The sequence below is a fragment of the Nicotiana tabacum genome, chromosome 24 (genome assembly GCF_000715075.1).
Source record: "Nicotiana tabacum cultivar K326 chromosome 24, ASM71507v2, whole genome shotgun sequence".
Taxonomy (NCBI): Eukaryota; Viridiplantae; Streptophyta; class Magnoliopsida; order Solanales; family Solanaceae; genus Nicotiana; species Nicotiana tabacum.
In genome coordinates, this window is record NC_134103.1 from 15,244,184 (window position 1) to 15,259,213 (window position 15,030).

General features: G+C 43.7%; 1 pseudogene; it reads left to right on the forward strand.

Annotated features, from left to right (window-relative positions):
• LOC142178032 (cytosolic sulfotransferase 12-like) overlaps nucleotides 1–15,030 on the forward strand; it is a 66,462-nt pseudogene that overhangs the window by 12,313 nt on the left and 39,119 nt on the right.

The following is a 15,030-nucleotide window of genomic DNA, read 5'->3' on the forward strand; positions in this document are numbered from 1 at the left end:
TTGTTGGGCGATTTAGGAGCTCTTAGAGAGGGGATTTCACCTAGCACTTTGAGGTAAGTAATTTCTATACAATGTGTGTTAAATACATAGTTTATGGGTAGTTTATAACATGTAAATTAGTGAAAATTTTGGGTTTAGGTGAAAACCTAGCTTTTTGATAAAACATGGGATTTAACCACGAAAATGGTTTTGGGATTTAGTGAAAATCATATATATGAGTTCATGAGGTTATGTGTAACAACTTTCTTCAAATATTTTCGGAATCCGGGCACGTGGGCCTGGGGGCCCGGGGGTGAATTTTAGGAATTTTGCAAATAGGTTGGAGAAATCACTTTGATAGTTGGGATATGAACTTTTAAGCGTGTATTAATTATTTTAAATAATATTTGACTAGTTACGAGTCGTTTGGCGCCAAATGGAGGGTCTGGGCGCAATCTTGGACCGGAAAGTAGGCCTTGAGACGAGGTAAGTCTCTTTTCTAACATTGCAAGAGGGAATTAAACCCATAAGTGAATTTAATCATTATGTACTTATATTTGAGGGGGCTACATACATAGGAAGTGACGAGAGTTTGTGAGTAGCTACTATTCATGCTTATGTCCGGGTAGATTTAGGCTTACACCATGTTTTTGTTGATACCGTTGCTTGTTTATGCTTACTAATTATTTGGATTAAAGCGGAGGTTGAGGATTTCACTATTTTAAAGGTTCCTAGCTGAATTTCTTATTTAGAAAAAGAATTGAGAAATATTATGATAACTTGAGAAAATCTATATTCAACCGCTTCGCAAGTATATTCCGCGAGCGGGGTAAATTTCTACTACTCTCATGGGAGCGGGCCGTTCGCCTTGGCAGGTTAATTGATGTATTTATGGTTCGGGTCGTTTGACCCTCGGCAATGCACAATATATTTATATGTATATTTGGATCGGGCCGTACGTCCTCGGCATAATTCCTGCGTAAAGATATTGGAACCCCTTTATATTTAATATTGTTCCATGGACATGAAAGGTGAAAGGATTAGACGAGAGAAATGATTTGGTTCTTACTTGAAATGGAAGGATTGTTTGCTTATTTTTCCTGCTCTGAGTTCTATTATCAGTTTATATATCATGTATAATTAGAACTTCATACTATTATATTTTTGGCCCATAGTAAGTGTCAAAGTCGACCCCTCGTCACTACTTCTTTGAGGCTAGACTAGATACTTATTGGGTACATGTTGTTTATGTACTAACGCTACACTTCTGTACTTGATGTGCAGGACCTGAGGCAGGTGCATCTGGTTATCAGTCCGGCGCGCATGCTTGACTTCTGGTCCGAGACCACACGGTGAGCTGCTCTTTCGAGCTGTTCAACAACAGTCAGAGTCTCTCTTTTGATTTGTTTTCTCTCTATTCTTTTTCAGACAGTAGATTAGAGATCATTTGTATATTCTACTAGTAGCCCACACACTTGTGACACCAGATCTTGGCACACACTAGTAGACTTATGATTTTGGTTTTATTCCTATGGCCATAAATACATTCAACTGCTTTCGTTTTATTTATTTAAATCTGTTTCTTACTAAACCTATTAAATTAAGGAAAGTTATTTACTTGGGAAAAACCTTTTGAAATGGGAAAATCACTTGATTGTTCACTGTTGGCTTGCCTAGCAATGGCCCTGGGCGCCATCACGGCCTAAAATGGAATTGGGTCATGACAGAGTATTGGTTATTGTACATGTCGAGCAGCATTGTTACTAGTTATTCAGTTATCCACTACCGTTAGTTGCCAAGTTTTACTTTCAATTTGTTATTTTTCACAATTTGTTTGGCTTACCTAGTCGTAGAGAGTAGGTGCCGTCACGACATTATACAAAGGGAGTTTGGGTCGTGACAAGTTGGTATCAGAGCTCTAGGTTCATAGGTGTCGTGAGTCACAAGCCGATTTATTAGAGTCTCGCAGATTGGTATGGAGACGTCTGTACTTATCTTCGGGAGGCTATGGAACTATTAGGAAAAATTACACTTCTTTGATTCCTTGTCGTGCGAAATTGTTGACTTCAAAATTCCAAACTTATGTATTCTATTCTCTCATAGATGGTGAGACACGTACAGGCGGATCTGATGTCTAGGCACCCGCGCCCCCTGCTAGAGCCACGAGAGGCCAGGGCCGGGGTAGAGGCCGAGGACGTCCACATGGTGTAGCCAGAGCACCTGCACGAGTTTCTACAAAGGAATCCCTAGTAGCTCCAGCTGGAGGGCAGGCACCTGAGGTACCTGCTGCTGCACCAGCCCTCCGGGAGACTCTAGCCCAGTTTCTGAGCATGTTCAACACCTTAGCTCAGGCTGGATTGAATCCACTTGCTCCTGCCACATCTCAGGCCGGGGGAGGGGCACAGACTCCCGTAGCCCGTACCCCTGAGCAGTGGGTTCAGGTCGACCAGGTTTCGGAGATTTTTTTGATGCAGCAGTAGCTCCATCTCTTCCCGAGGTTAGGGTAGCAGTTTCTGAGGCGGAGCAGCTCAAACTTGAGAGGTAAAAGAAGTACCACCCTCCTACGTTTATTGGATTGGCGTCAGAGGATGCCCAAGGTTTTCTGGAGGAGTGTCACCGTATTCTTCGTACTATGGGTGTAGCGGTGTCGATCGGGGTTTTCTTTACTGCATTCTATCTTAGAGGAGTAGCCTATTAGTGGTGGCGTGCTTATGAGTTGAATAGTCCGGCTGAGGCAGCTTCACTTATATGGACTTAGTTCTCGGACATGTTTTTGAGAGAGTATGTCCCTCAGAGCCTCAGGGACGCATGGCGTGCGGAGTTTGAGCAGCTGCGCTAGGGTCCTATGACTGTGTCGGAGTATGCAATTTGTTTAAGTGATTTGGCCCGACATGCACTGGCCTTGGTTGCCACAGTTCGAGAGAGGGTTTGACGGTTTATTGAGGGACTCCCCCCAGTATCAGGATTAGTATGGTCAGGGAGCTGGAGATGGATATTTCTTACCAGAAAGTTTTGAGTATTGCTAGGAGATTATAGGGCATGCTCGCTCGGGATCGAGAGGAGAGAAAGGCCAAGAGGTGTCGAGAGTCTGGCACTTACAGTGGTACTCATGCCCCAGCTGCAGCTCGTCATGGTAGGGGTTATGGGAGTCACCCCATTCGCTCAGCTCTTCCGACCACCAGTGGTATTCCGACCCCTTCTAGGCCTCAGGAGCATTATTATGCATCGCCAATGTCTAGTGTGCCTCCTGCACGGGGTGCTTTTAGCGGCTAGTCCAGCAGACCTGGCCCGAGCCAGTCACACTAGCCATGTTCTCCGAGAGCTTGTTTTGAGTGTGGCGACACTCGCCATATGGTGAGGGATTGCCCCAGACTTAGGAGGGGTACACATCCACAGACTTCTTATACACCGCGTGCTCCACCGGGTCCTCAGGCTATGATTCCAGCACCAGCTACCGCCCCACCTGCTCAGCCAGCTCGAGGTGGAGGTCGGGGAGGTCGAGGTTGCCCTAGAGGGGAAGGCCAGGCCAGATATTATGCTCTTCCTGCTCGTATAGAGGTAGTTTCTTCCGACTCTGTCATTATAGGTATTGTTCCAGTTTGTCATAGAGACACGCCGGTCTTATTTGATCCAGGCTCTAAATATTCCTATGTGTCCTCTTATTTTGCCCCATATTTGGGCGTATCTCAGGATTCCTTGAGTTCCCCTATTTATGTGTCTACTCCTGTGGGAGATTCTCTTGTTGTGCACCGCTTGTATTGGTCGTGTTTGATTGCTCTTAGTGGTTTTGAGAGCAGGGCCGATTTATTATTGCTCAGTATGGTAGACTTTGATGTTATCTTGGGCATGGACTGGTTGTCGCCCCATTATGTTATTCTTGATTGTCACGCTAAGACTGTGACGCTGGCTATGCCAGGATTACTGCGATTAGAGTGGAGAGGTACCTTAGAGTATACTCCCAGCAGAGTTATTTCATTTCTTAAGGCTCAACGAATGGTTGAGAAGGGGTGTGATGCGTATCTAACTTATGTGAGAGATATCAGTATTGATACCCCTACAGTTAAGTCAGTCCCAGTAGTGAGGGATTTTCCAGATGTTTTTCCAGCTGATCTTCCAGGCATACCGCCCGACAGAGATATTGATTTTGGCATTGATTTGTTGCCGGGCACTCAGCCCATCTCTATTTCTCTATATCTTATGGCTCCTCCTGAGTTGAAGGAGTTGAAGGAGCAATTACAGGAGTTGCTTGATAAGGGCTTCATTCGGCCTAGTGTGTCACCTTGGGGTGCTCCTATCTTTTTTGTGAAGATAAAGGATGGTTCTATGCGCATGTGTATTGATTATCGCCAGCTGAACAAAGTTACAGTGAAGAACAGGTATCCATTGCCTCGTATTGACGATTTATTTGATCGGCTACATGGTGCTAGGGCATTTTCCGAGATTGATTTATGTTTCGGCTATCATCAGCTGAAGATTCGGGAGCCAGATATCCCGAAGACTGCTTTCAGGACTCGATATGGTCACTACGAGTTTGTTGTGATGTCCTTTGGGTTGACCAATGCCCCAACATCTTTTATGCACTTGATGTACAGTGTGTTCCGGCCCTATCTTGACTCATTCGTCATTGTGTTTATTGACGACATCTGGTGTACTCCCAGACTCGGGAGGATCATGAGCAGCACCTGAGGACTATGCTTCAGACCTTAAGAGAAAAGAAGTTATATGCAAGATTTTCAAAGTGTGAGTTTTGGCTAGACTCAGTGGCATTCTTGGGCCATGTAGTATCGAGTGATGGGATCAAGGTGGATCCGAAGAAGGTGGAAACAGTAAAGGAGTTGGCCTAGACTGTCATCAGCTACGAAGATCCGGAGTTTTCTTGGTTTTGTGGGGTATTACCATTGTTTTGTAGAAGGATTCTCATCTATTGCAGCACCTATGACCAGGTAAACCCATAAGGGTGCTCCGTTCAGGTGGACAGAGGAGTGTGAGGAGAGCTTTCAGAAGCTCAAGACAACTTTGACTAAAACACAGTATTGGTATTGCCTACAGGTTCGGGGTCGATATTGTGATATATCGCGAATTGGTCTCGGTGCAGTGTTGATGCAGGATGGTAGGGTGATTGCCTATGCGTCCAGATAGCTGAAGGTGTATGAAAAGAACTATCATGTCCACGACCTTGAGTTAGCAGCTATTGTTCATGCCTTGAAGATTTGGCAAAACTATTTGTACGGTGTCCCTTGTGAGATCTACACCGATCACCGGAGTTTGCAACATCTGTTTAAACAGAAGGATCTTAACTTGCGTCGGCAGAGGTAGTTGGAGCTACTTAAGGACTATGATATCACCATTTTGAACCATATAGGGAAGGCCAATGTGGTGGCCGATGCTTTGAGTCGCCGGGCAGAGAGTTTGGGGAGTTTAGCATATCTACCAGCAACAGAGAGGCCATTGGCGTTAGATGCTCAGGCCTTATCCAGCCAGTTTGTTAGATTGGATATTTCTGAGCCGAGTCGAGTATTGGCTTGTGTGGTTTCTCGGTCTTCTTTTTATGATCGTATCAGGGATCGTCAGTATGATGACGCCCATATGCTTGTCCTTAAGGCCACGGTCCAACACGATGATGCTAAAGAGGTCACTATTGGGGATGATGGGGCATTGAGGATGCAGGGCAGGCTATGTGTACCCAATGTAGATGGTTTGCATGAGTTGATTCTCCAGGAGGCTCATAGCTCACGGTACTCCATTCATCCGGGTGCCGCGAAGATGTACCAGGACTTGAGGCAACATTACTCGTGGAGGAGGATAAAAAAGGACATAGTGGAGTATGTAGCTCGGTGTCTAAATTGCCCACAGGTGAAGTATGAGCATCGGCGGCCAGGTGGATTGCTTCAGAAGTTAGAGATTTCGGAGTGTAAATGGGAGCGGATCACTATGGATTTCGTTGTTTGACTCCCAAGGACTCAGCGGAGATTTGATGCAGTTTGGGTGATTATGGATAGGCTGAGCACGTCAACTCATTTCATTCCTGTGATGACTAGCTATTCTTCCGAGCAGCTGGCTCGCGTTTATATCCGCGAGATCATCAGGCTTTATGGCGTACCGGTATTCATCATCTCTGACCGAGGTACGCAGTTTACATCACGGTTCTGGAGGACCGTATAGCATAAATTGGGTACTCGAGTGGAGCTGAGCACATCATTTCACCCTCAGATGGAAGGGCAATCCGAGCGCACTATTCAGATATTAGAGGATATGCTCTGTGCGTGTGTGATAGATTTTGGAGGTTCTTGGGATCAGTTCTTGCCATTTGCGAAGTTTGCCTACAACAACAGTTATCAATCGAGCATTCAGATGGCACCGTATGAGGCTCTGTATGGTATGCGGTGTCGGTCTCAAGTGGGTTGGTTCGAGCCGGGAGAGGCTAGATTATTGGGTACAGTCCATACAGAAGAGTTTTTCGGATCAGAAGGTTCGCGATGTTGCATTCATGGTTAGAGAGCGGGTCTTGCTCTAGGTTTTTCCTATGAAGGGCGTTATGAGGTTCGGGAAGAAGGGCAAGCTGAGCCCAAGGTTCATTTGTGCCTTTGAGGTGTTGCGGTATATTGGGGAGGTTGCTTGTGAGCTTGCCTTACCTCCCAGTCTAGCAGGAGTTCATCCGGTATTCTATGTTTCTATGCTACGGAAGTATCACGGTGATCTGTCTCATGTGCTGGATTTCAGCTCAGTCCAGTTGGACAAGGATCAATCTTATGTTGAGGAGCCATTGTCTATTTTGGACAAGAAGGTTCGAAAGCTGAGGTCGAAGAACTTTGCTTTCGTGAAGGTTCAGTGGAGGGGCCAGCCAGTCGAGGAGGCGACTTGGGAGACCGAGCATGATATGTGCAGCAGTTATCCTCATCTTTTCACCACTTCAGGTATGTCTATATACTCATTCGAGGATGAATGATTGTTTTAAGAGGGGGATGATGTAATGACCCGGTCGGTCATTTTGAGAGTTATAGCCCCGATCTCCTATTTACTGCTTTCCCCATATCTCTTTATGCTTATGTGACTTGCCGGGAGGCTTTGGTTGTGTTTTTCGAGTGTTTTGGGACACTTAGTCCCTAAACGGAAGTTTAAGTCTTAGAATTTTAATCGTAGTCGAGACTGTGTGAAGATGATTCTGGAATGGAGTTTAGTCGGTTCCGTTAGCTCTATTGGGTGATTTTGGACTTAGGGGCATGTCCATATTGTGTTTTGGAGGTCTGTAGCTGATTTAGGCTGGAATTGGCGAAAGTCGAATTTTTGGTGATTTTGATCGGAAGTGAACTTTTGATATCAGGGTTGGATTCTGATTCCAGAAGTTGGAGTAGGTCCGTAATGTCAATTATGAATTGTGTGCAAAATTTGAGGTCAATCGGACGTGGTTTGATAGGTTTCGACATCGGTTGTAGAAATTTAAAGTTTCAAGTTCATTAAGTTTGAAGCGGAGGATGATTCGTATTTTTAGCGTTGTTTGATGTGATTTGAGGGCTCGACTAAGTTCGTATGGTATTTTAGGACTTGTTGGTATGTTTGGTTGAAGTCCCGGGGGCCTCGGGTGTGTTTCGGATGCTTAACGGATTGAAATTTGCACTTAGGCAATTGCTGAGAATTTGCTAGTTTCTGGTGTTTCGCACCTGCAGAGGGGAGACCGCAAGTGCGGACTCGCACGTGCGGATGAAGGAGCGCAGATGCGGGATTTGGCAGCCCAAGCTGGGTTCGCAGGTGCGGAGGTAATTGAGCAGAAGCGGCCTCGCTTCTGCGGTTGGTCTGTGTGCAGGAGCGGTGAGGGTCGCAGGTGTGGTTCCTTGGTTGCAGGAACGCATCCACAGGTGCGGCGCTTCTCTCGCAGATGCGGACCTAGGGGACTTAAGTTAAGTCCGCACATGCGATGGAATTTCCGCAGGTGCGATTATAGGCCCGCAGATGCGAAATCGCTGGGCAGAAAAGGCCAAGTTCGAGGGTTTTATCCCATTTTAAATTTTGGGACTTTGAGAGCTCGGATTTGGGCGATAATTTGGGATATTTTCGGAGGATGTTTTTGGGTAACGATTCTTAACCCATTTATGGTTATATTCCACTAATCTATCATTAATTCCATCCTTTAACTTCGGATTTGGGTTGAAACATTTGGGGAAAATGGGATAAGTTCTTCAAATATATTTTTGAGTTTTGATTCGGATTTTGATATCAGATTTGGATAATTTTGGTACGAGTGAACTCGTGAGTAAATGGGTGTTCATATCTTATGACTTTTACCCGATTCCGATATGTTGGCCCGGGTCGACTTTTTGGGGCGATTTTCTAATTTCTTGCTTTAGCTTTGATTTCGTTAATTATATTAGTTTCTTATAGTTGTATTTATGGTATGTAATTGATAATGGTTAGATTTGGGCCATTCAGAGTCGGATATTCGTGGAAAAGGCATTGTTACCGATTGATTGAGCTTGGTTCGAGGTAAGTGGCTTGCCTAACCTTGTGTGGGGGAAAACCTCTTAGGATTTGGTACTATTGTGATATGTGAGCGCCGTGTACGTGAGGTGACGAGTACATACGCGGGCTATTTGTTGTAAAACCCGATTTATTTTACTGAGTAGCAACCTGTTTTTCCTTTTATTTAAGTTATACCGTTTAAATAAGTATTAGTCTATTTTCATTCTTAATTGAGCTATTTCAGTATGTGTATTTATCCTGTTTATTGTAATATCGTATGTCTACGTGCTTTAACTGCTTATTTGAACTCTATGAAGCATGCCTAGTTGATTTCCAGCTTTTCCTTGTTCCTTATCAGTATAACTGTAGAAATCTTGCTGTTAACTCTTGTATTTATCGGTTTGAGCCGTGTGTTTACTTTTGAGACTACGAGGCGGTTCCTCGGGAGTTCTCCCTGCACATTTACTTTTGAGACTATGAGGCGGTACCTCGGGAGTTCTCCCTGTATATTTACTTTTGAGACTACGAGGCGGTACCTCGGAAGTTCTCCATGTATATTTACTTTTGAGTCTACGAGGCGGTATCTCGGGAGTTCTCCCTGCATATTTATTTTGGGACTACGAGACGGTATCTCGGGAGATCCCTTGTTGTTTATCCCTGTGTGTTGTAGTGTTGCCTTGATGTGTTTCCTTTTGTTTAATTCTAGTCTCTTATTATATTGTATATTCTCCTACCTTATTTATTATTTACCAGTGGGCCTGACCTGACCTCGTCACTACTCGACCGAGGTTAGGCTTGGCACTTACTGGGTACCATTGTGGTGTACTCATGCTACTCTTCTGCACATATTTTCGTGTGCAGATCCAGGTTCATCATACCAGTCTCGCTATTAGTTGTGCATTTGCTGTTGTTCTGGAGACTTCAAGGTACATCTTCTTGCGTCCGCAGATCTAGGACTCCCCCTCTATTCTCCCCTATGTCAAACACTTCCTGTATTCATTTTATTAGACTCTGGTGTATAGAGACTATTTTCTTTCTGTAGCTTGTGACTTACGATGTTTCGGGTTTTGGGAAGACTGTGTATTTATAGAGTATTGGTTATTGTACATGTCGAGCAGGATTGTTTCTAGTTATTCAGTTATCCACTACTGTTAGTTGCCAAGTTTTACTTTCATTTTATTATTTTCTGTAATTTGTTAGGCTTATCTAGTCATAGAGACTAGGTGCCGTCAAGACGTTATACGGAGGGAGTTTGGGTCGTGACATTTATGGTCCGTTTTGGAATCACGTGTTAGATTATTGTAAAGAAAGCATATAAAATCCTAAAAAAGTACTCTTCTTGATGTATGCAGAGATGAAGGAACAACCCGAGATTCAATTGAAACGATTAGCTGAATTCTTGGAATGTCCATTCTCTATAGAGGAAGAAAATAGAGGAGTGGTAGATGAAATCTTAAGATTGTGTAGCTTTGAGAATTTGAGCAACTTGGAGGTGAACAAGAATTAGAAATTGTTAGGAATATATTAGATATGCCCTATATCCAGTCTCATATTTGATAATTTGAACATATTTTTGTAAATGTTATTTGATATAAGAATATGTGGCATTTGATATTCGTTTATCATAGTTATTATTAATTGATTGATTAATTTAATAAGGTCCTTGATTAAATTTTGAGACTTGTCATCATGATGGAGATCATGATAATGAGAGTAAAGTCTCTTACAATTTAATCTAAATTTTGTTCTTGATCGTAGGATTACTAATTTGGACATTAGTAATCCGGTTAGATCAATATTTATGTGACCGTATTTATGAGATAAAGATTAGTTGATCTCATTAACTAAATCACATAAATAGATGATACATATAGAGATATGATCATTGAACCGAGTCATTGGATAATTCCTAATGACTATAATTACCATAAATTGTCAATAGGATATTGTGATGACCCAAAATGTCATCTTATGAATTAGAACTCGATTTACGTGCGCATTCCGGGCATGTTTCCGGAAAGCTTTTATGTTAAAAATTGATTAAAATAAGAATTTATGCCTTAAAAGTTGATTTTAGATGATTTCGATCAATATTTTTGGTAAACGGGCCCGGGTCCATGTTTTGACGGTCGCGGTGGGTCCGTATCGAATTATGGGACCTGGGCGTATGTCCGGAATCAAATTCGGAGGTCCCTAGCTTGATTTATGAATTTTTGATAAAAATTAAAAGTCTGGAAATTAATTGTTTTTAAAAATTGATTGATGTTTGGCATTGTGAGTATCGGGTCCGTATTTTGGTTTCGGAGCCCGGTATAGGTTCATTATGATATTTAAGACTAGTCTGTGAAATTTGGTGAGAAACGGAGTTGATTTGATGTGATTCAGACATCCAGTTGAGAAGATAGAAATTTTAAAGTGTTCTTGAGAATTTCATTTGATTTTGTGCTAAATTCGTAGTTCTAGGTGTTATTTTGGCGATTTGATTACACGATCAAGTTTGTATGATATTTTTAGACTTGTGTGCCATTTTGGTTTGGTGCCCCGAGGGCTCGGGTGAGTTTCGGGTAGGCCACGGGATGTTTTGGACTTTGAAAATCTGGTTTTCTGCAGATTCTGGTGTCTGGCATATCCTTTTTCACGTTTGCGAAGGTCTTTCGTGAACGCGAAGAGTAAAGTGGTGAGGCTGAGACTTCTTCTTCACGAATGCGAAGTGATGGTGGATTTACCCTTCGCGAACGCGACCGGCTCATCGCGAACGCGAAGTACTTGGGGACCTGGGGGAGGGTTGGTCGTTCCTTCATCGCGAACGCGAGCAATGTTTTGCGAACGCGAAGGCCAGGGGGGAGTAACCATCACGAACTCGAGCAGGCTCTCTCGAACGTAAGCAGGCTCTCGCGAACGCGAAGGCTTGGCAGCCAGTACCCTTCGTGAACGCGATGCACACTGTCGCCAAGTGCATAAAATAGAATCAAATATAGGTTTAAGCCATTTCTTCAACATTTTTCAAGAATCAAATAGGTAGAGGCGATTTTCAAGAGTCATTTTATTCCCCAAAGTGTTGGTAAGTGATTCTAAACCATTTTCTTTCAATTACCCATTACATTTCTTGAATTATCAACCAAAAATCTAGAGTTTTCATAGTACAATTAGGGGAAAGGGTAGAAAACTAGGGATTTCGAAAATTTGGGAATTTAGACCTCAATTTAAGGTCAGATTCCAAAACTAATTACATACTCGGGCTCGGGGGTGAATGGGTAAAAGGATTTTGGTTTGAACCTTGGGTTTTGACCAAGCGGGCCCGAGATCAATTTTTTGACTTTTTGGAGGAAAAAATTGGGAAATTTAATTTATACAATATAATTGATTTCTTTAGCAATATTTGATATTATTGAGTCATTTTTGAATAGATACGAGTGGTTTGGAAGTGAATTCCAATGGAAAAGTTGTGATTGAGAACTAAGTGGCCTTCGAAACAAGGTAAGTGGCCATACCGCATGGCCCCTCCAGAGTTGAAAGAATTGAAGGAACAATTACAAGATTTGCTTGATAAGGGCTTCATTAGACCTAGTGTCTTGCCCTAGGGTACACCTGTGTTGTTTGTGAAGAAGAAATATAGATCGATGAGGATGTGCATAGACTATCGGCAGGTGAACAAACTCACCATCAAGAACAAGTATCCATTGCCGAGGATTGATGATTTATTTGATCAGCTTCAGGGTGCCAAGGTGTTTTCAAAGATTGAATTGAGATCTGGCTACCATCAGTTGAGGATTAGGGCATCCGATATCCCTAAGACAGCTTTTTGGACTCGGTATGGGCATTATGAGTTTTTAGTGATGTCATTTAGGATAACCAATGCTCCAGCAACATTCATGGATTTGATGAATCGGGTGTTCAAACCCTACTTGGATTCTTTTGTGGTTGTTTTTATTGATGATATCTTGATCTACTCCCACAGTCGAGAGGAGCATGAGCAGCACCTTCAGATCTTCTTCAGACTCTGAGAGACAGCCAGTTATATGCTAAGTTCTCAAAATGCGAGTTCTGGTTGAGTTCAGTTGCTTTCTTGGGTCACGTTGTATCAGCAGAGGGTATTCAGGTGGATCCTAAGAAAATTGAGGCAGTTCAGAACTGGCCTAGACCCACATCAGCTACAGAGATCCATAGTTTCCTAGGTTTGGCGGGCTATTACCATCAATTTTGTGGAGGGGTTTTCATCCATAGCAGCCCCGTTGACCAGATTGACCCAGAAGGGTGCTCCGTTCAGGTGGTCAGACGAGTGTGAAGCGAGCTTTCAGAAGCTCAAGACAGCTTTGACTATGGCACCGGTATTGGTGTTACCCACAGGTTCGGAACGTTATACAGTATATTATGATGCATCCCGTATTGGTTTGGGTGTGGTATTGATGCAGGGTGGAAAGGTTATTGCATATGCTTTGCGGCAGCTGAAGGTTCACGAGAAGAATTACCATGTTCATGATCTAGAGCTGGCATCCATTGTTCACGCGCTGAAGATTTGGAGGCACTATCTTTACGACGTTCCATGTGAGGTATTCACTGATCATCGGAGCTTGCAGCATTTGTTCAAGCAGAAGGAACTCAATTTGAGGCAGAGAAGGTGGTTGGAGCTATTGAAAGACTATAATATCACCATATTGTATCATCTCGGGAAGGTCAATGTGGTGGCAGATACTTTGAGTAGAAAGTCAGTTAGTATGGGTAGCCTTGCATATATTCCAATTGGTGAGAGACCGCTTGCATTGGATGTTCAGGCCTTGGCCAACCAGTTCGTGAGGTTAGATGTTTCTGAGCCCAGCCGTGTTCTAGCTTGTACAGTTGCTCGGTCTTCTTTGTTTGAGTGCATCAGAGACACAGTGCGGCACGGTGGTGCCAAGCAGGTTACTGTTGAAGATGACGGAGTTTTGAGGATGCAGGGTCATATTTTTGTGCCTAATGTGGATGGACTTCGTGAGTTGATTCTTGAGGAGGCCCACAGTTCCCGGTATTCTATTCATCCGGGCACCGCCAAGATGTATCAAGACTTGCGGCAGCATTATTGGTGGAGGAAGATGAATAAAGACATAGTTGCATATGTAGCTCGGTATCTAAATTGTCAGCAAGTAAAGTACGAGAATCAGAGACCTAGTCGTTTGCTTCAGAAGATAGAGATTCCTGAGTGGAAGTGGGAGCGTATCACTATGGATTTTGTTGTTGGACTTCCACGGACTTAGAGGAAGTTCGATGCAGTTTGGGTAATTGTGGACAGGCTGACTAAGTCAGCGCATTTCATTCCTGTGGCAGTTACCTATTCCTCGGAGCGGTTGGCAGAGATTTACATTCTCGTCCATCTTCACGGGGTGCCCGTGTCTAGCATTTCTGATCGAGGTATGCAGTTCACCTCGCACTTCTGGAGGGAAGTACAGCATGAGTTGGGTACGCGGGTTGAGTTGAGCATAACATTCCATCCTCAGACAGACGAGCAGTCCAACGCACTATTCGGATCTTGGAGGATATGCTTCGCGCATGTGTTATAGGCTTCGAGGATCATGGGATCAATTCTTGCCCCTTGCAGAGTTCGCCTACAACAACAACGACCAGTCGAGCATTCAGATGGCTCCCTATGTGGCATTAAATGGTAGGCAGTGCCGGTCGCCAGTTGGGTGGTTCGAGCCGGGAGAGGCTCGGTTGTTGGGCACAGACTTAGTACAGGATGTCTTGGATAAGGCCAAGATTATTCAAGATCGACTTTGCACAGCTCAGTCTAGGCAGAAGAGTTATGCCGACCGTAGAGTTCGTGATGTTGCATTCATGGTCGGAGAGAGAGTGTTACTTCGAGTATCACCCATGAAGGGTGTATTGAGGTTCGAAAAGAAGGGAAAGTTGAGCCCTAGGTATATCAGACCTTTTGAGATTCTGGAGAGAGTGGGAGAGGTGGCTTACAGGCTTGCGTTGCCACCTAGTTTAGCAGCTGTTCATCCAGTATTCCATGTGTCCATGCTTCGAAAGTATCACGACGATCCGTCCCATGTGTTAGATTTCAGCTCTGTCCAGTTGGACAAGGATTTGACTTACGAGGAGGAGCCGGTGGCTATTTTATCCCGGCATGTTTGCCAGTTGAGATCAAAGAGTTACCCTTCAGTTCGAATGTAATGGAGAGGTCAGCCTATTGAGGCAGCTACTTAGGAGTCTGAGTCCGATATGCGGAGTGGATATCCCCACCTTTTCACTAGCCCAGGTACTTTTCTATGTCCGTTCGAGGACGAACGGTTATTTTAGAGGCGGAGAATGTGATGACCCAAAATGTCATCTTATATTTTAGAACTCGAATCTGCGCTCCTAAGCCTTAAAAATCTCATTTTTACCCTCCTTGATTTGCGTGCACAGTCCGGACATGTTTTTGGAAAGCTTTTATTTTAAAAATTGATGAAAATAAGAATTTATTCCTTAAAAGTAGATTTTAGTTGACTTCAGACAATATTTTTGGTAAACGGGCCCGGTTCCGTATTTTGACAGTCCCGGTGGGTCCATATCAAATTATGGGACCTGGGTGTATGCCCGAAACGAATTCGGAGGTCCATAGCTTGAGTTATGAATTTT